Source organism: Megalobrama amblycephala, linkage group LG17 (genome assembly GCF_018812025.1).
Source record: "Megalobrama amblycephala isolate DHTTF-2021 linkage group LG17, ASM1881202v1, whole genome shotgun sequence".
NCBI classification, from domain to species: Eukaryota; Metazoa; Chordata; class Actinopteri; order Cypriniformes; family Xenocyprididae; genus Megalobrama; species Megalobrama amblycephala.
In genome coordinates, this window is record NC_063060.1 from 3415922 (window position 1) to 3436775 (window position 20854).

General features: G+C 34.4%; 1 long non-coding RNA gene across 1 annotated transcript in view; it reads left to right on the forward strand.

Moving 5' to 3' along the window:
- LOC125251155 overlaps nucleotides 1-20854 on the forward strand; it is a 63297-nt gene that overhangs the window by 35907 nt on the left and 6536 nt on the right. The window lies entirely within an intron of this gene.

A 20854-nucleotide genomic window follows, 5' to 3' on the forward strand; every position in this document is an offset into this window, starting at 1 on the left:
CCTCTAGCAGCACACTGATCACTGGATGGGTCGGATTACCGTAGACTCTAATCGCTTCTTGGATCTCCCCCTCTCTCGCTGGATGGGGTCTGAAGATGCTCAAAACCAGGGCACAATGAACAAGGGCAGTAAACACCTACTGCACACCACATGCTTGACACCTTTGATGTGGGACAATCCATATAATTCACACTTATCCTGCCAGAGAGGCTTCAGAGAGTGAGAACTCTCTGTGTATCGCTGGCTCCGAACCAGACTTTTCATTTTTAATGATGTAATTTAATTATTTTAATTATTTTTAATGTTTAAAATATTTGTATTATATTTATATTTGAAAAATTATTTATGAGTTAATTATTTTCTGGTCTCTTGATGATGAATTGCAAGAGACACAAAGAATGCAAGCTTCACATTCAGAGCTCATTCAGAGTCTACATGCATCTTTTTATCACCTTGTCCTTGAGTGTCTAGTTTTTAGACAAAAAAAGTTTTCTTTGTTCTTCAAAACGCTTCAAGTAACGGAGACCAAATTGCACCTGGAAGGTGCAATTTTTGTCACGCTTTTTGAACGTTTAGCTTCCCCTACAGCTCATAACTGAATTAAACAGGCTGCGTGACGCTGAAGGATTACTGCGATATGTAGTTTGGCATGCGTTTGTGAATGACTTCACTTCCTAAATAAACAACTAAATAAAATCAATAGGCCCTCATGTAATCTCTCTTGCTCTTTTTGCTTGTGCGCCATTGGTTACCTTTCTGCGTGTTAACCCATTTGTGCCCAAATTTTTCTGAATGGTTTCATGCATATAGTCCTGTTAATAGTGTCCTATGTGAACATGTTCTGCATTTATTTTCCCCAGGTTTTTTTTTTTTTTTTTCTTAAAAAACGTGTTTGAATGTGCGGCAACTATAGTTGCCGGTGGGCAAATATGTTGTATGCACCCCTCAATGTAAAATTTGAATAGGAAGATAACATTTATGCATATAACTCAAAATAAGTGCTTTCAACAGATCAACAGATCAATCAAAGTTGAAGAACATTCGATGCGAACACAAAAAGTTGCATCTAGCATATAAATTCTTGAATATGAAATCACAACAAACAACAAATCCGTTTGTTTTAAAGTGGTGGAACAAAGTGCAGAACAAAGTGCAGCCATTAAGTTGTTAAATTTCATTGTTCATTAGAAAAAATTACATCTATATGTGACCCTGGACCACAAAACCAGTCATAAGTCGCACGGGTATATTTGTAGCAATAGCAAACAATACATTGTATGGGTCAAAATTATTGATTTTTTTTTTCTTTAATGCCAAAAATCATTAGGATATTAAGTAAAGATCATGTTCAATTAAGATATTTTGTAAATTTTCTACCGTAAATATATAAAAAATTATTTTTGTGAATGGATATACATTGTTAAGGACTTCATTTAGTCAACTTTAAGGCAATTTTCTCAATATTTCGATTTTTGTACCTTCAGATTCCAGATTTTCAAATAGTTGTATCTCGGCCAAATGTCCTATCCTAACAAACCATACATCAATGGAAAGCTTTCAGATGATGTATAAATCTTAATTTCAAAAAATTGACCTTTATGACTGGTTTTGTAGTCCAGGGTCACATATAACAAATAAAAAAATTAAAAAATAAATTACAAAATAAATTAATTAACAAATAACAATATATAATATATAACAATATAAAATATTATGAAAGCAAAAAGCACTAAACAAGACCAATAACCTTGATTTATTAACCCATTAAACATAGTATACCCTATTTCCCCATGATATATGTACTTACAAGTCATTTGCCCACCGGCAACTATAGTTGCCGCTTGGACTTTTGACTAAGTATACAAAAAACTAAAAACTATAGATCTCTTGTAAGATTTGTTTTGTTTGGATGATTCTAGAGACCCTCATGATTATGTATATATATATATATATATATATATATATATATATATATATATATATATATATATATATATATATATATATATATATATGTCAACAAAAAAATCCTAATATTAACATGAAAATTACTTTTCTTTGGGAGGGTTTGCCTTCGCTATGCTTCCTGGAAGTAGGGGTAGGAAGTTGACAGCCTCATGTCACAGGAAGGAAGTGAATACCTTTTTTTTGTTCTTGAAATCCTTTATTTGGATGTTTGCTTGCATGTCATTGAGAAATAAAACATGGAAAACATCTATAAAAAAACGTACAAAAGGAAAATGACAACCATACACTGCGGCAACTATAGTTGGGTTAATGCAAGCACGCATACCTTAGGTTTTCAAGATTTTCTTGCTTCAGTGGCCTCAGGCTATCTTTTCTGTAAATCTGCTTTGAAATTATGCATTGTGATTTGTACTATAGAAAATCTACTGACTTGACTTGAGGTTTGTTTTGACCTTCCACAGAAAAATACCTCAAAACTTATGGCCGTTAACCAAAGATGCAGTCTGCCAGGAAGAGAGAACGTAAGACTCTGCAGGGCTTCTGAGAAGGTCCATGTCAGGTTAATAATTCCTTTCACACATACAGTCTTTACTGGTAAATTATCGGTAAGAGATCATGTGTGAACAGGACCTTTTCAAAAATACCGGTTAAACAGTTCTGGCAATTTACGTAATTTATGAGAAGTTGTAACATTACCAGTAAATTACTAGTGTGTGTGTGTGTGTGTGTAAACACAGAATGAAGATTACCAGTATGAGCATGTACGATGTCAGAACGCCCTGATGTAAAAAGTCTGCTTTGGGTCAATCGTAGAGTTCTTATGGAGATAACGTGATTACTTAGCACTGTTTACAGTAAGATTTTTAATAGTTTTTCTATGTAAATACACGGTAGATAATCATCTATGACTTTTTCAACGTGTTGCGCTCGAGACCCAGACTTTTTTTCTGGTCTACTCACAGCTTTACTCACATTTGAATACTTTAAAAAAAAATTTAGACACATTTCAGTCTGGTTTTAGGACATTACGGCACTGAATCTGCATTGCTTAAGGTTACTAATGTGTTACTAATATATTATTATCTCTAGACTCAGGATCATATGTTGTTCTAGTTTTTCTAGATCTAAATGCTGCCTTTGATACGATCGACGTTGAGGTTCTTCTCACGTTGAGATTCTTGGAGTGTTGGGTTGGTGTTCAGGGCAGAGCCGTAACCACCACAGACATTGAGGGGGACAAGTCCTCCCCTAATAATTAGAAATTACCAAATTGTCCCCCCAATATTTGAAATTATTGCACTGCTCTGCTGCACTGTGTTGTTAGGATGACAAAAAAGTTTAAAAGTTACATTATTAGTCTGGCGACTGGTCTACCTCAGTGGTCTATCAGCGCTCGTCAATGTCAAAATGATTGAGATTGCCAGTCAAATCAAAGTAGGCGGGGTTTACTGTTCAAAGAAGCAGAGAGTCAGGTAAGATGTAGATAGTGAAACAAGTGTCGGCTGTTTTGCGATAGAAATGTTAAAAGACTGTCGGTAACATCCAGTGATGCAAACTACTTAACTTTTTTCTCAAATATTGAATTGAAAATATGCATTCAGGCTGCGTGATTCATGTAATTCCTAACTAAGTGTGAAGAGACAATAAACGTTTTACATTTTCGACATATTAGGCATACAAATAAAAGTACATGTGTAAATATTTTAATGCAAATATTATGTGCAAATAGTTCAGAAATAATTATTTCCCAACTACAGTTAGACCTAGAATTTCCTTCACTGTTCTGTTTATTTATGCTTTATAAAAAAAATTATAAATAAATTGGTCCCCCCCCCCCAATGTTAAAGACATGGTTACAGCTTTGGTCCAGCATACAGCCCTTCAGTGGTTTGCCTTATATTTAAAGGACAGGACAGTTGCTGTGATTCTTGGAGACTTCTCCTCCACCTTTAGCATGTGGCATCCCTCAGGGGTCGATTTTGTGACCGCTGTTGTTCTCTCTTCTCTTATTTTTCAGAACTATACTGCATACCATTTCTATGCAGATGATCTTCAGTTTTACATTCCTGTGAGTTTATATAAAACACGTTCGCTGGATAAAGTACATGTATGTTACGATGACATTAAGCTTTGGCTTTCTAACAACTTTCTACAAGTAAATGAGAGTAAAACTGAGGTCTCGATTGTAGGCTCTCCCATGTCACCTACCTTTGCTGGTCAGCTTGGCTCCCTGTCCTTAAAGCTTCAATCATGTAAAGAGTTTAGGGGTAATAATGGGCAGATTGGTGCCATTGTTAAAGGTAGCTTTTTTTTTTTTAACCGGACATCAATTGGTAAAATAAAGCATTTTCTCTCTAGAAAGGATTTGGAAATTGTGGTTCACTCCTTTATCTCATCAAGGATTGATTCCTGTAATTCTTTATATGTTGGTCTCCCCCAGACTGCATTAGCCCACCAAAATGCAGCAGCAAGGCTTTTAATGGGAACCAGAAAGAGGGACCATTGTACTGCAATCCTTACATTGGCTTCCTGATAAATTCAGGATTGATTTCAAAATTCTCCTGTTTGTCTACAAGGCATTATCAGTCTTTCCCCTCAGTACATTAGTGATCTTCTTATTTCCTACTCTCCTTCCAGAGTTCTCAGGTCTTCAGATCAACGACTTCCTTGCTGTAATTTTAAATCAAAAGAAGATCGTGCTTTTTCCGTGGTAGGTCCCAAACTCTGGAATAGTCTCCCATTCCATGTGAAGTCACCTCCATCAATTGCCACTTTTAAGATTTATTTAAAAATGTATTTAGCTTTTGAATAAGTCATTTTTACTATGTTGTATGCAATATTAAATATCATTATTGTAAAGCACTTTGGGGCAACGTCTGTTGTTTGAAAATGTGCTATATAAATAAAGTTGCTTGCTTGCTTAAAAAGTCAGAATGCCATTGCTTGTGTGAACAGCATATTTGTGTATTTACCGGTAAAGTAATTCTGGTAATTTTACGGTAATTTACCGGGATTGCTGTGTGAAAGGGGCTATTTGACTCATACACTCACTGAAACGCATCAGCTCTCAGCATAGAGAGTGTTAGAGTCAGCTAATGCAAAGCAGATGGAAGACCGTCCACAAAAAATAAATGTCTGACTGTACAGCAGCATGGCACACGCTCGTTCTGCAACCTGTCTGAAGTCTCGAGCAACTCCTCGACTCTCGTAACATTCCGACCGTGTGATTCAGCACCTGTCTTGTGAGTCATGGAGAAAGAAAGTATGTTAAACAGTCAAGCATGACTTTGCTGAGAGATTTGATGGGATACAATGATAGTTTATTTAACTTGTTTGATGTTGAACTTGGAAAGAAGAAACTATTTTAACATGCAGAGACAACTATGAATCATTTATAGGTAGATTCTCTTTAAGACTTACAAATAAATGTTCTATAGCATCCATGGAATCTCTCCATTGCACACAAGATTCTTTACAGTGGTAAAAGGTTCTTTAGATTTTTAAAATTTGCTTCACAGTAAGAAAAAAATGGTTCTATTAAGAACTTCTTTGGGGAACCAAAAATGGTTCTATGGGCATCAATAGGGGCTTTCTCACCGGTGGAACCTTTTCGGTGAATGTGATTTCACCAAGTACGACATGTATGTTCCTGGATCAACATCTTTGTTGATCCTGGAACAACATTCCAATCAACCAATCAGATTTGAGGGACAAGTTTACCATTTATGTCAAGTTTAGGCTTGCAACCAGGTGCTTCTACATCAGTGTTATGCATATATATTTCCCCTCTGATTTTAGGGAGAAGTTATGGGTAGGATTAGGTTTAGGGGTAGGATTAGGGTTAAGACTAGGGTTAAGGGTTTCGGACAGGAATGTTGTTCCAGGATCAACAAAATATGTTGATCCAGGAACATGTCTTACTTGGCAAAATCACGGTGACCAACGTTTTCATAGTTCCTCCACTCTACAAATTTCTGAGGTAAAAACAACCCAAGTTGGGTTGAAAATGGACAAACCCAGCAATTTGGTTGTTTTAACCCAGCGGTTGGGTTAAATGTTTGCCCAATGTGCTGGGCTGTTTTATTTAACCCAACTATTATTTAAAAATGACTATATGACTGGCTTAAAATGAACCCAAAATAGGTTGGAAATTAAAAATCAGACACATAATTACTAGAGGCAACAATAATAATCAAAAGGTGAACATTTCATTAACAAACAATTTAATAAATGTTTATTATTACATACTTTGTGTTCGTCTTAAGCAAACAATACAATATTTTTTAAACAATAGTTAAAACTACCCAGCAGGTTGGGGAAACATTTAACCCAACCATTGGGTTTGTCCATTTTCAACCCAACTTGGGTTGTTTTTAACCCAGCATTTTAAGTGTGTATAACTATTGGTGGAAGTACCCGCTTTTTGGCATGTTTGCACCACAGTAACTGGGAATGATTTTAGTTGTGGGAACACCTTTTAGGGGACTAAATTATCTCCTATTTCAAAGTAGAGTCTAACCCAGCACAATAGGAACATTACAACATTAGGAAGATTAGACCTTTCCTATCGGAGTATCCCACACAAATTCTTGTCCAAGCTCTTGTTCTATCCAGACTGGACTATTGTAATGCTCTTGGCAGGCCTTCCAGCATGCACTGTCAAGCCTCTACAACTGATCCAGAATGCTGCAGCAAGACTGGTTTTTAATGAGCCGAAGAGAGTGCACGTCACTCCTCTCTTCATCAGTTTGCATTGGCTGCCAATAGCTGCTCACATCCAATTCAAGGCTCTGATGTTTGCCTACAGAACAACCACTGGCTCTGCAGCACTATACCTAAACTCACTACTTCAGACTTATGCACCCTCCAGAAACTTGCAAGTGAACGGTGCCTTGTGGTGCCATCCCAAAGAGGCACAAAATCACTCTCACAAACTTTCTCCTGGTCTGTTCCCGGCTGTACCTGTCACGCTCTATCTGAGCATTTTCGGAAAAACTGCTAAAGATATATCATTTTCGTCAACACTTGACCCAGTAATATTAGCACTTACTCTTTATTTATATTTTACTTTTCTTTTTTTTGGTTTCTATTATCTTTCTCCATCTATTTGTATTATATATATAAAAAACCCTTGCTATGAGCACTTTGCTGATGAAAATGTGACTTGTACTCATGTTGATTTGATTGCTTCTACCATTCTCATTTGTAAGTCGCTTTGGAGAAAAGCGTCTGCTAAATGACTAAATGTAAATGTAAATGCAATAGGAACTACAAGTGATGTACAGTACAGTCCAAAAGTTTGGAACCACTAAGATTTTTAATGTTTTTAAAAGAAGTTTCGTCTGCTCACCAAGGCTGCATTTATTTAATTAAAAATACAGTAAAAAACAGTAATATTGTGAAATATTATTACAATTTAAAATAACTGTTTTCTATTTGAATATATTTCACAAAGTAATTTATTCCTGTGATGGCAAAGCTGAATTTTCAGCATCATTACTCTAGTCTTCAGTGTCACATGATCCTTCAGAAATCATTCTAATATGCTGATCTGCTGCTCAAGAAACATTTAATGTGTACAATTGTACAAAATATTTGTGTACAATATTTTTTTTTTTCAGGATTATTTGATGAATAGAAAGTTCAAAAACACAGTGTTTATCTGAAATCTAATCTTTTGTAACATTATAAATGTCTTTACTGCCACTTTTGATTGATTTAATGCATCCTTGCTGAATAAAAGTATTCATTTCTTTAATTTATTTTCAAAAAAATAAAAATAAAAATTCTTACTGACCCCAAACTTTTGAACGGTAGTGTATAATGCTACAGAAGCTTTGTATTTCAGATAAATGCTGTTCTTTTGAACTTTCTATTCATCAAGGAATCCTGAAAAAAAAAAAGTACACAACTGTTTTCAACATTGAAAATAATCATAAATGTTTATTGAGCAGCAAATCAGCATATTAGAATGATTTCTGAAGGATCATGTGACACTGAAGACTGGAGTAATGATGCTGAAAATTCAGCTTTGCATCACAGGAATAAATTACTTTGTCAAATATATTTAAATAGTACACAGTTATTTTAAATTGTAATAATATTTCACAATATTACTGTTTTTTTACTGTATTTTTAATTAAATAAATGTAGCCTTGGTGAGCAGACGAAACTTCTTTTAAAAACATTAAAAATCTTAGTGGTTCCAAACTTTTAGACTGTACTGTAAATGAACGTTGATTGGCTGAACGCATTCCATGTGAAACACCAGCACCCACCATTTTTAAAAAGCCATAAACATACAGTTTACATACAATTACTCCAAAACAGCAACAGATAGCATTTACCTGTCGCCTTTGTCTGCAGCCTTGTGTTCGTTTCTCATCCTCGATGATATGTAGCACTGCAAGTTGTCGAAGGAAATTTCGTCTCTTTTAGCCTTCCTTTTTGCTCTCTCAATCAAATAACTTGTATGTCTATATTCCATCTCCGTTATCACGAAACCCATGACACGACACAAACACCGGTCCGATCACAGCATCTTCCATCCTCTAGTTGTTGAATGCCACGCTTAAAGGTGCTAAATAGGATCTTTTTGTCGACTGAGAAACCAAAGACTGTTAGTGAGTTTTTGAAATGAGCGCATGTGTAAGAACAACCCCCCTCCTTCACAGCTCATTTCAAGGGAACGCCTCCCAAAACTCGTGCACGAGTATTTACCACCGGCATTCGCTGTGTCGTGTTAGTGGATTCATTATGTCGGACTCACCGCAGGTAACTCATAATCTGCAGTTGTTACTCCTGTCTCCTGACAAAAACATTGCATGCAGCGCCTGTGGAGTGTGGAAAGTTACTGGAGCGCACAGCCGCGCTCGTCTCTCACAAGGAACGTCATGGCAGTGATTGACAAGCCAGAGGGCCAATCGTTTACGCGATCATTGGCTGATGTTTTTAAGGCCCTACCTCATGCACAGATGATGTATATTAATATTATTCCTTTCAGTGCACCTAATAAATAGTCTTTTATCAGTTAGTAAAGACAGTTTCAAGTAATATTGCAAAAATGTATAAAACAAAACATCCTATTTAGCACCTTTAAATGACGTCGCTTTCGGGCAGCTTATGTCAAATTTGAGCCTGACACATCATCTGTTTGGCCGATCTATGACAGACAGGATCATCAGCTGCAGAAAGTTCAAGAAATTCATTGAAAACTGTTATTAGTTTTGTAATTCTGTTTGGTGACTCTATTGTTGCAGAAATAACATACCTCACCTTTAACTGGAAATATCCAGGTGTTGATGTCTGTGATTATAGAATACTAGATATTTCCAGTGTATTTAGGTGTCATAACATGCCATTTATTTGTGATGGTTGTATACTGGATCACAATGGCCACGTACACAAATGTGCAAGTGAGTAAATTATCATTCTGTGTGTTTACGGAATACAGGAGTCACTCCTGAACTTGAACTCTCTGGCATCTCATGTATGTAAACATAAAGCATGAATGTTTAATCGGATTGGTTTAGCTGTTTTTGAGCAAAATGATGTTAGCAACAGGAGACATTATCACTCAATTATTTGGGAAACTCTGTGGATTTTTGATCCAAAAATATTGTATTGTTTGCAGGGTTATAGTTGATCCATTTTTCATTTTCATTTAGTTTAACTTGGTTTAACAAACTAAAACTGAAGTAAAAATGAATTGAAACTATATAGACACATTTAAAAGAAACAGAAACTAATAAAAATTACAAAAACACACAATGGAATAACTCAGATGTAACTAAAATGGAAATGGAAAATACTTTTTGTTTGTTCCAAAAACGTTTCAAATGTGTTCTTTAATTTCATGAAATTATCTCAGTCCCACATTTTGTTACTCTTGAGTAAAAAAGTGGAATATATTGTATCTGACCAGAACACATTTCTTATTTCGCTTTCTCTTTTTTTTAAGATAAACGCAAGCCCAACATTATGTGTAACTTCAAACACTAGTTCTGTGGAAGCAGTTAAACCCTCTTTTGTGCTTTTGTGTTAAACAAAGCTGTTCATCTGAGCCTTTATCTACATGGCAGCTTGTCTCTCTAAACCCTTATGGTGAATTACTAAACAGACGTGCTGAACCAAGACCAGAGGGATGTATTTCAAACTGAATAGCTCTTCATAGGAACCCCAAAAAAGGCTTCCAGCTGAGTCACGTGATGTTGAGATGACAGATTTCTTATGTAATGTTAGCGGGAAATCCTCAGCTAATGGTATCCAGGCCAGCGATTACATCATTATTTTTTTCTGTTTACTCTACAAACTATATATTTAAACGCTTAAGCCAAACTTTGCTTTTCTTCATCATTTTTGAAGTCTCGTTGTGTTTGAATCAGCTGTTTTGTGATTTTTAGTGGATGCATGAAGTCAGTTCTCCTCAAGTTCACACAGGTGTAGAGAATCACATTAACTAACAAACACAATACTGACTGTCTTTATCTTCAACATTACATCTATTGGTTAAGCATTTCAAACTGGACAAAATCTTTTTATGAAATGTTTTGTTGAAAAGTGTTTGTGCATCTTTTTTTTTTTACAATAAATGATATTTTATATAATATCATGTCATGTCACACCTTCAGAAATCATTGAAAACATTTGTGCTGCTTCATATTTTTGTGGAAACCCTGATATATTTTTTTAGGATTCTTTACAAATAGAAAGTAGGAAAGAAATAAAAATCTAATGTCTTTAGTGTCACTTTTGATCAATTTAATGCATCCTTGCTGAATAAAAGTATTAATTTATTTAAATAAAAATCTTGCTGACCCCAAACTTTTGAACAATAGTGCATTTATATTTATATATTTTATATTTATGTGCATTCATATACGGTCCGTGACATGCTGATCAGGAATCAGGCAGTTCTGTGTTCTCTTCCTTTTGAAGGCTTTTCAAGTTTGGCTTGGGAATGTCTATTACCGGGAAGACGTCTGTCAGCTGCGTCGTGTAGCTCAAGTATCTCTCTGACAGTTTACATCGACTTCATCAGCCATTCTGAGCAAGGAAAATTAGGTAACTCAGATGAGACAAAGTTAGTGCTCTCTCTAAATCTGCATGTCTGGCCAAGCTTAATCTGTTATTGAGGCTTTAATTAGCCTGCAAACTTCTCATTAGAGCTTTATCAGGTAAAGCGGGTGAGATCAGGAGCAAACGTGCTGCTATTAACACACATTGATTACACAAGATCTGCGCATAGTCTAGTTCATTAACTCTATGGAGTAACTTAACCATTCAAACAGCATCTTTCTACATTGACGGCCACTCAAAAGGAGTTGTGTATTTTGAGGAAATACTTTTTGGTGGCCAATCGAAAATGTTACTGTATGAAATTGAACTGTTCTGTTAAAAAGAGTGCATCTTTACAATAAATAATACTTGATTTAATATTGTATCTAATGCAGTATACTTTTTAGTGCAGCTTTTTCTCACCCAGGGTGCATATATCTATGGAAGCTTGTTTCCGCCATGAAATAAAAAAAATAAAAAAGGTAATTGCGACTTTTTATCTCACAATTTTGATTTTATTTTTTTTTCTCAGAATTGCGTGATTTAAACTCACAATTGCGAGTTATAAAGTTAGAATTTGCTTGATATAAAATCAGGATTAAGTATTATAAAGTCTGAATCGCTAGATATGAACTCGCAATTCTGAGAAAAATCGTCAGTCTTTTCCCCTGACAACTGCACTTATGACACGCAATTGCAAGTTTGTATCACGCAATTCTGACTTTATATCACGCAATTCTGACTTTATATCACTCGCAATTCTGACTTTATATCTCGCAATTCTGACTTTAAATCATGCAATTCTGACTTTATATCTTGCAATTCTGACTTTAAAATACATGTCCAATTGTGAGGGGAAAAAAGACTGACATTTTTTCTTAGAATTGCAAGTTTATATCATGCAATTGACTATATCTCGCAATTCTGACTTTATATCATGCAATTCTGACTTTATATCATGCAATTCTGACTTTATATCTCGCAATTCTGACTTTATATCACGCAATTCTGACTTTATAACTCGCAATTCTGACTTTATATCTTGCAATTCTGACTTTAAAATACATGTCCAATTGTGAGGGGAAAAAAGACTGACATTTTTTCTCAGAATTGTAAGTTTATATCATGCAATTCTGACTTTATATCTCGCAATTCTGACTTTAAATCATGCAATTCTGACTTTATATCATGCAATTCTGACTTTATATCTCGCAATTCTGACTTTATATCATGCAATTCTGACTTTATAACTCACAATTCTGACTTTATATCATGCAATTCTGACTTTATATCTCGCAATTCTGACTTTATATCATGCAATTCTGACTTAATAACTCACAATTCTGACTTTATATCATGCAATTCTGACTTTATATCTTGCAATTCTGACTTTAAAATACATGTCCAATTGTGAGGGGAAAAAAGACTGACATTTTTCTCAGAATTGTAAGTTTATATCATGCAATTCTGACTTTATATCTCGCAATTCTGACTTTAAATCATGCAATTCTGACTTTATATCATGCAATTCTGACTTTATATCTCGCAATTCTGACTTTATATCATGCAATTCTGACTTTATATCTCGCAATTCTGACTTTATATCACGCAATTCTGACTTTATAACTCGCAATTCTGACTTTATATCTCGCAATTCTGACTTTATATCATGCAATTCTGACTTTATATCATGCAATTCTGACTTTATATCTCGCAATTCTGACTTTATATCATGCAATTCTGACTTAATAACTCACAATTCTGACTTTATATCTTGCAATTCTGACTTTAAAATACATGTCCAATTGTGAGGGGAAAAAAGACTGACATTTTTCTCAGAATTGTAAGTTTATATCATGCAATTCTGACTTTATATCTCGCAATTCTGACTTTAAATCATGCAATTCTGACTTTATATCATGCAATTCTGACTTTATATCTCGCAATTCTGACTTTATATCATGCAATTCTGACTTTATATCTCGCAATTCTGACTTTATATCACGCAATTCTGACTTTATAACTCGCAATTCTGACTTTATATCTCGCAATTCTGACTTTATATCATGCAATTCTGACTTTATATCATGCAATTCTGACTTTATATCTCGCAATTCTGACTTTATATCACGCAATTCTGACTTTATAACTCGCAATTCTGACTTTATATCTTGCAATTCTGACTTTAAAATACATGTCCAATTGTGAGGGGGAAAAAAGACTGACATTTTTTCTTAGAATTGCAAGTTTATATCATGCAATTGACTATATCTCGCAATTCTGACTTTATATCATGCAATTCTGACTTTATATCATGCAATTCTGACTTTATATCATGCAATTCTGACTTTATATCTCGCAATTCTGACTTTATATCTCGCAATTCTGACTTTATATCACGCAATTCTGACTTTATATCATGCAATTCTGACTTTATATCATGCAATTCTGACTTTATATCTCGCAATTCTGACTTTATATCTCGCAATTCTGACTTTATATCTCGCAATTCTGACTTTATATCACGCAATTCTGACTTTATAACTCGCAATTCTGACTTTATATCTTGCAATTCTGACTTTAAAATACATGTCCAATTGTGAGGGGAAAAAAGACTGACAGTTTTTCTCAGAATTGCAAGTTTATATCTCACAATTCTTACTTTATATCATGCAATTCTGACTTTATATCTCGCAATTCTGACTTTATATCTTGCAATTCTGACTTTAAAATACATGTCCAATTGTGAGGGGAAAAAAGACTGACATTTTTTCTCAGAATTGCAAGTTTATATCTCGCAATTCTGACTTTATAACTCACAATTCTGACTTTATATCATGCAATTCTGACTTTATAACTCGCAATTCTGACTTTATATCATGCAATTCTGACTTTATAACACAATTCTGACTTTATATCTCGCAATTCTGACTTTATATCACGCAATTCTGACTTTATATCATGCAATGCTGACTTTATAACTTGCAATTCTGACTTTATATCATGCAATTCTGACTTTATATCTTGCAATTCTGACTTTAAAATACATGTCCAATTGTGAGGGGGAAAAAGACTGACATTTTTTCTTAGAATTGCAAGTTTATATCATGCAATTGACTATATCTCGCAATTCTGACTTTATATCATGCAATTCTGACTTTATATCATGCAATTCTGACTTTATATCATGCAATTCTGACTTTATATCTTGCAATTCTGACTTTAAAATACATGTCCAATTGTGAGGAGAAAAAAGACTGACATTTTTTCTCAGAATTGCAAGTTTAAATCTCGCAATTCTGACTTTATATCTCGCAATTCTGACTTTATATCATGCAATTCTGACTTTATATCTTGCAATTCTGACTTTAAAATACATGTCCAATTGTGAGGGGAAAAAAGACTGACATTTTTTCTCAGAATTGCAAGTTTATTTCATGCAATTCTGACTTTATATCTCGCAATTCTGACTTTATATCATGCAATTCTGACTTTATAACTCACAATTCTGACTTTATATCATGCAATTCTGACTTTATATCTCGCAATTCTGACTTTAGAATACATGTCGAATTGTGAGGGGAAAAAAGACTGACTTTTTTCTCAGAATTGCAAGTTTATATCATGCAATTGACTGTATCTCGCAATTCTGACTTTATATCTCACAATTCTGACTTTATATCATGCAATTCTAACTTTATCAATTCTGACTTTATATCTCACAATTCTGACTTTATATATCAATTCTGACTTTATATCATGTAATTCTGACTTTATAACTCACAATTCTGACTATATATCAATTCTGACTTTATAACTCACAATTCTGACTTTATATCATGCAATTCTGACTTTATATATAAATTCTGACTTTATATCTCACAATTCTGACTTTATATCTCGCAATTCTGACTTTATAACTCGTAATTCTGAAAAAAAGTCAGAATTGTGTGATTAAAAAGTCAAAATTGCCTCTTTTATTTTTTTATTTCATGGTGGAAACAAGCTTCCATATATATCTGATCAAAATACAGTAAAAACAGTAATATTATTACAATTTAAAATAGCTGTTTTCTATTGAAATATATTTTCAAATGTAATTTATTCCTGTGATGCAAAACTGTATTTTTAGCAGCCATTACTCCAGTCTTCAGTGTCACATCTTTCTCCATTGACAGCCATTCAAAAGGAGCCCTGTATGTTGAGGAAATTATTATTTTTGATTATATTTGATTGTATTTTGAGTGAAGTGAAGGTTTGGTATGATGTAATTTTCCTGTGATGAGTCACATAAATCCACCAGTTTATTTACTCAAAAAGCCATTAAGTTATTGGGGTTTTTTTTCTTTTCTGTTTTTGCTTCAGCTCGAAGTGTGTCGTGTTGTGATTCATCCTGGGTTTGGTTCATGGCTCAGAACTCAATTGTTTTAAAATCACTATGGAGAAAATGACTTCTGGTTCCAAAGTTTCTGAAAAGTGGCCACTCACTGTCATGCTCTGTTTCGTGCACCGCGGTTTTATCATCTCAGTGGATTGGAAAAGCGAGGTATTGCCCTCAGATTAAAGTTGCCGCAGACCCCCCGGACCTCCCGGATTCTACCCCTGTTGTTTGGATTTGATCAACGATGATAGTTGTCCTGAAATGAACCGATGATTTAAAACAAAGTATGTGCATTAGAGTTGTGGTTTCATTCCAGCACCAGATTTCGAGTGCATTGTTTATTTGTTTCGTAGTATTCAATCAGACGTTTGAATCGACTCCCTCTGCTCTGGCTCCCTTCCTGGCTGTTTCCCGTTGAAATGCGAGACCTTTGAGTTTTGTTATTGTAACGGGGCGCTTCAGATGTTTGACATGTGTCCTGACCTGTTGCGGTGTCTCTCTCGGGTGTTGGGCCTCTTGTGTTTATGTGAGCTGAAACTGTAAGTGTGAAGGTGAGGCAGACAGCTTAGTGAAACATTTTCAAAAATTTTGTGTTGCACAGGAAGAAAATTGCATATAGTTTTGCAATGAAATTAGAGCAATTCAGAGACAAAACATTCATTTTTTTGTTGATATTTTTAACTGTGATATTTTAAAGTGGTAGAAAAGAGGTGGTCAAAATGAATAGTTTATAATTAATAAAAAAATGTAACTTTAATTATAACTTGAAGAAAATTTATTAAAGTGCCCCTATTATGCTTTTTCAAATATTACCATTCATGCAGTGTGTAATATAGCTGTTTATGAATGTAAAAGGTCTGCAAAGTTTAAAAATCAAAGTGCACGACAAAGAGCTGAAACTCGATAAGAGTTTCATTTCCAACACATGCTGTAAGACTGACTGGGCCATCTGACCAATCAGAGCAGAGTAGACCAATCACAACTGACTGGATCTTCAAACAAACCGTTTTCAGACTCTTTGAGAAATAAGATGATGCTGCGCTGTATATTATTATTGACCTTGGATGCATGTAAACCTGTTGTAGGAGATGCTAAAACAAAATAGGAAACTTTAAAATAGCATAATAAGGGCACTTTAAAAATATAAAGTGATTTTTAAAAGAATCTATTTCCTTTTTCTTCCTCTCTTTTTGTTGAAGAGAGTTATAATTGGTTTAGTGTGGGGACAAATTAATCCCAGTTATCCATTTGTTTCTATGGGATAAATGAAGAGAAATTTACAATAGATTTGTTTTTAATTAGGGGGAAACATGCCTGAAAGTTTTTTATGGGTTTCTAATACTTCAAATAAAACAAAAAACTCTGATCTGATTTTTCTTTTTTATCACCCGCCAGTTAAATAAAACAAAAGTGCAGTGGACACTAGCCATTCAGTGAAAGATATAAAGAAATACCAGTGGAATCACATCCAGATGTGTGTGTTTGCAGAAGACTTTATTTAGCAGATTTTATTATGGGTGAAATCAGTCATTTAGTCTGATGGGATTGTTCTTCCACACACTAAACTGTTGCCCAAGTATGTATGATGTGTTGCAGAAAGGATCTGATGGATCATGACCGACCGCTCACAGAGCTGCATTGAGTTTGCAAATCAAATACAGTATGTACCAGTGTCTTTGCAGCGTCCGAGGGTAAGACAGTAAGACAGCGAGGTTCAACTATTCAACTATTCGTGTTCTGGACTGTATCCTGATAATGATTGTAAAAAATGTAAAATCACAATGAATCATAATTATTTGTGTTCAAAGATGAAATGGAAACTCTGACACATCTGTTTTGGCATTGCATATTTTGAAATGGCTTCTGATATATTTCGAAATACCTCAGACAATTTATTTTGACCGCATAGACAATGATGACAAAAATGATTTCTTATATATATATATATATATATATATATATATATATATATATATATATAATAAAATATTTATATAAAATAAATGTGTACAATAAAATGTGTATATAAAATACTTTTTTATTAAAATGTAAAAAAAATGGAGCTGTTTATGTATGTTATAAATATGTAACTGTAATTATAGATATTTATATATTACAATTTTTAAAAATTACTTGCTGGCTGTATTTTTGCTGTATCAAACAGCTTAATCGATTGTAATCTTAATCAATGATTTTTATTTATTTTTTACTTATTTTACCATTGCGTGTTATTTATGAATCGATGCCCCCCCCCAACTTATTTTCATATAAGTTGAAAAATGACACACAAGCATACGTTTGGTTTTCACTGTCCTTATTTTTCCGCCCGTTCTGGTGGTTTGCATGAACTTTACATGAATTCCCTACTGTAATTAGGTATTTTTAATTGTCAGAAGAATTTTCAAAATAACCAGATGTTATAAACATGTCTCGTCAAATCATGCAACCAATTACGGTGATTCAAACCACAACCTCATGGAGAAAATGATTCCTCCTTTAGGTTTGCTTTTAGCTTTGAATCAACATGTTGTATTTACTTTTGTGAATTATGTCGAGAGCGCAGGGCTTTTCTCGAAAACCTCAGTTCATGTCATTCAAACCACCAGATGCTTCTGAGCGTACTGAAATACTGTATGAAGATGAATTTCTTCTGCCATATGTTCATATCATAAATTAGTGCCTCAGACAGGCAGACTACACAGAAATTTGACTTCTAGTAAAGGCTTTATGAAAATATACATGCAGGGTGTGGGACTGTCATGTGACCCACGAGTCACATGATATTATGAAAGCTTTCTGAGCTCGTTTCCATGGCAGTGGAAGTTGTGAAGTAGTGAAGTGTAAATATTTGGCCATTTTCTTTGATTCAAGACTTCCTGACCACTGCTCAGAAATGTGCGTTTGTGTTTATAACAATACACTGAAACAGAAGAAAGTCTAGTATTTATGAGCCTGGCTGTAACCAAAGATTTTGGGAAATACACTTTAAAACCAATTCATTTATCTTGGGTTATAATAATACAGTATTATTTAATACTCATTACATCCTGTTAACAAGCAAAGTGTTCAGAAACAGCCGTTTTAGTATCTTTATCTCCATCTAGTGGTTGCTTGGTGAGATTGCAACTGTCATGAAGAATCATATCGACCCTTGATGTTTTGGGGGGAAAGAAACATGAAGACGATTGTTGTTATTTTTTATTTTCATCATACTTTTCATGACATTTTTATATGCACATAATTTCAGGCAGTGCATGGTATAGTACTTTCCCATAGATATATAGGCAACACACACATTTGACACAAACTGGACCACAATGTTCACAATGGGGTACTGGCATCAGTACACGACCAGAGGAAGAGGAATTCTTCATCATCATCACAATCAGTCTTTAGTGTCATTCAGTGTCTGTATATAATATTCATCTCCCACAAACCCACTTCACTCACACGGTCCAAAAATATTAGTCCATTTGACTCATTTTCGCTCCTGACGCATGAGAGGGACCTTTGGCAGTTTTTCTCTCTTTTTTATAACAGTTTTGGCCAGTATTGTTCATTTATTGTATTTTATTGTTTCTCATCTCTCCTGAAAACACACTCCCAGGCACTCAGAGGAAAGCCAGAACTACCATTAGCATAGAAAAGCATTATTGCTCCTGTCTGTGAATTAGAAACCAGGGATTTAAACTGTCACATCCTTTCTTTGTGTCTTCAGAAACACTTATGCAACTGTTCCATCATGTGATTGCTCTGAGAGTTCTAAGAGTGGTTTTTAGAATGTTGCTACATGGTTGCTAGGGTGTTTTGCATGGTTGTTAGGTGATTACACACTGGCCACAAAGTCTCTGTGGGATTTGTTTTTGCCAATCCTAAATATGAGCAAAAGTGATGCTTTCTTTTTTTAGTAAACATATGAAATCTTTGAAATATATTTTCCTTATGATGTTAAAACTACAAACCCTCTTAAAACCGTCAGCCTAAGGGCAGGATATGACCAAAATCCAAAAGCGAAACGCACGTACTGCTCATTTATGGTGTTTTATCTACAAGATTTAAAGCCCGTTCACACCAAGGACGATAACTATAACGTAACGATAAAGATATAGTTCTAAAAACTGTTTTAAAAGAATAGCAGAGTCCACAACAACATTAATGACAATATTTTTTTCCCCAGCTGACTGACGATAAAACAATGACAGCCAATCAGAATCCATCCTGCATTTATGGAAGCTTGTTTTCACCTCTAAATAAAAAATAAAAAAGGTGTGTTTTATTACAATTTTTGACTTTTTTTCTCAGAATTGCGAGATTTAAACTTGCAATTACGAGTCAGAATTGTGAGATATAGAGTCGAAATTCTTACTTTTTTTTCACAATTGTGTTTTTTTCTAACATTCGCGAGATATAAAGTCAGAATTGGGTGATAAACTTGCAATTACACTATATGAAGTCAGAATTGCAATATAAACTTGACTTTATAACTCGCAATTCTGACTTTATATCACTCAATTCTGACTTTATTCTGACTTTATATCACGCAATTATGACTTTAACTCGCAATTATGACTTCATATCATGCAATTATGACTATAATTCGTAATTCTGACTTTATATGACCAAATTCTGACTATATCTCACAAATCTGACTTTATATCACTCAATTCTGACTTTATAACTCAATTCTGACTTTATAACTCACAATTCTGACTTTATAACTCACAATTCTGACTTTATAACTCGTATTCTGACTTTATATCATGCAATTATGACTATAATTCGTAATTCTGACTTTATATTAGGGATGTCCCGATCACGTTTTTTTGCCATCGAGTCCGAGTCCGAGTCATTTGATTTTGAGTATCTACCGACACCGAGTCCCGATCCGATACTTCTATAATACATGAAAAAGAATAAAGAAGAGCGAAAAAAACAGATCCAGGAACAGTGCTTTTCAGGTTTTTCAGGAATCTAACAATCGTTTTCACGTACAGAAAATGGATAAAGTAATCAAATTATAAAATATCACTGCATATTATCTTTACTGTATAAAATAAATAAAGACATATACTGTTACACATGCGCTGTCTTTCTCGACTAATATACGTTCACTTAAGACATAACCGACTATGTTTGCTAGGATACTCGCTAAGACGGGCATGTTGACATAATTTTTGTATGAATTTGTCCGCTGAAGCGCAAGACTTGAAAGAGAACTCAGTATTTGCGCGCTGACTGAAATAAGCGTGTGCGCGCTTCGGATGAGTGCACACAAATCTTCTCACAGCGCGTGCAAGTTCTCTTTCGCGTCTTGTTCTTGAAGGTTTAAATCAGCAAGGCTTAAATGAGTTAGTTTAAACACAGACAGCAACGTGTGCTGTTCAGGTCTCACCTGTATCAACACCCGGGTGATGACGGCGTAAATGACTGGACATTAGAGCAGACGGC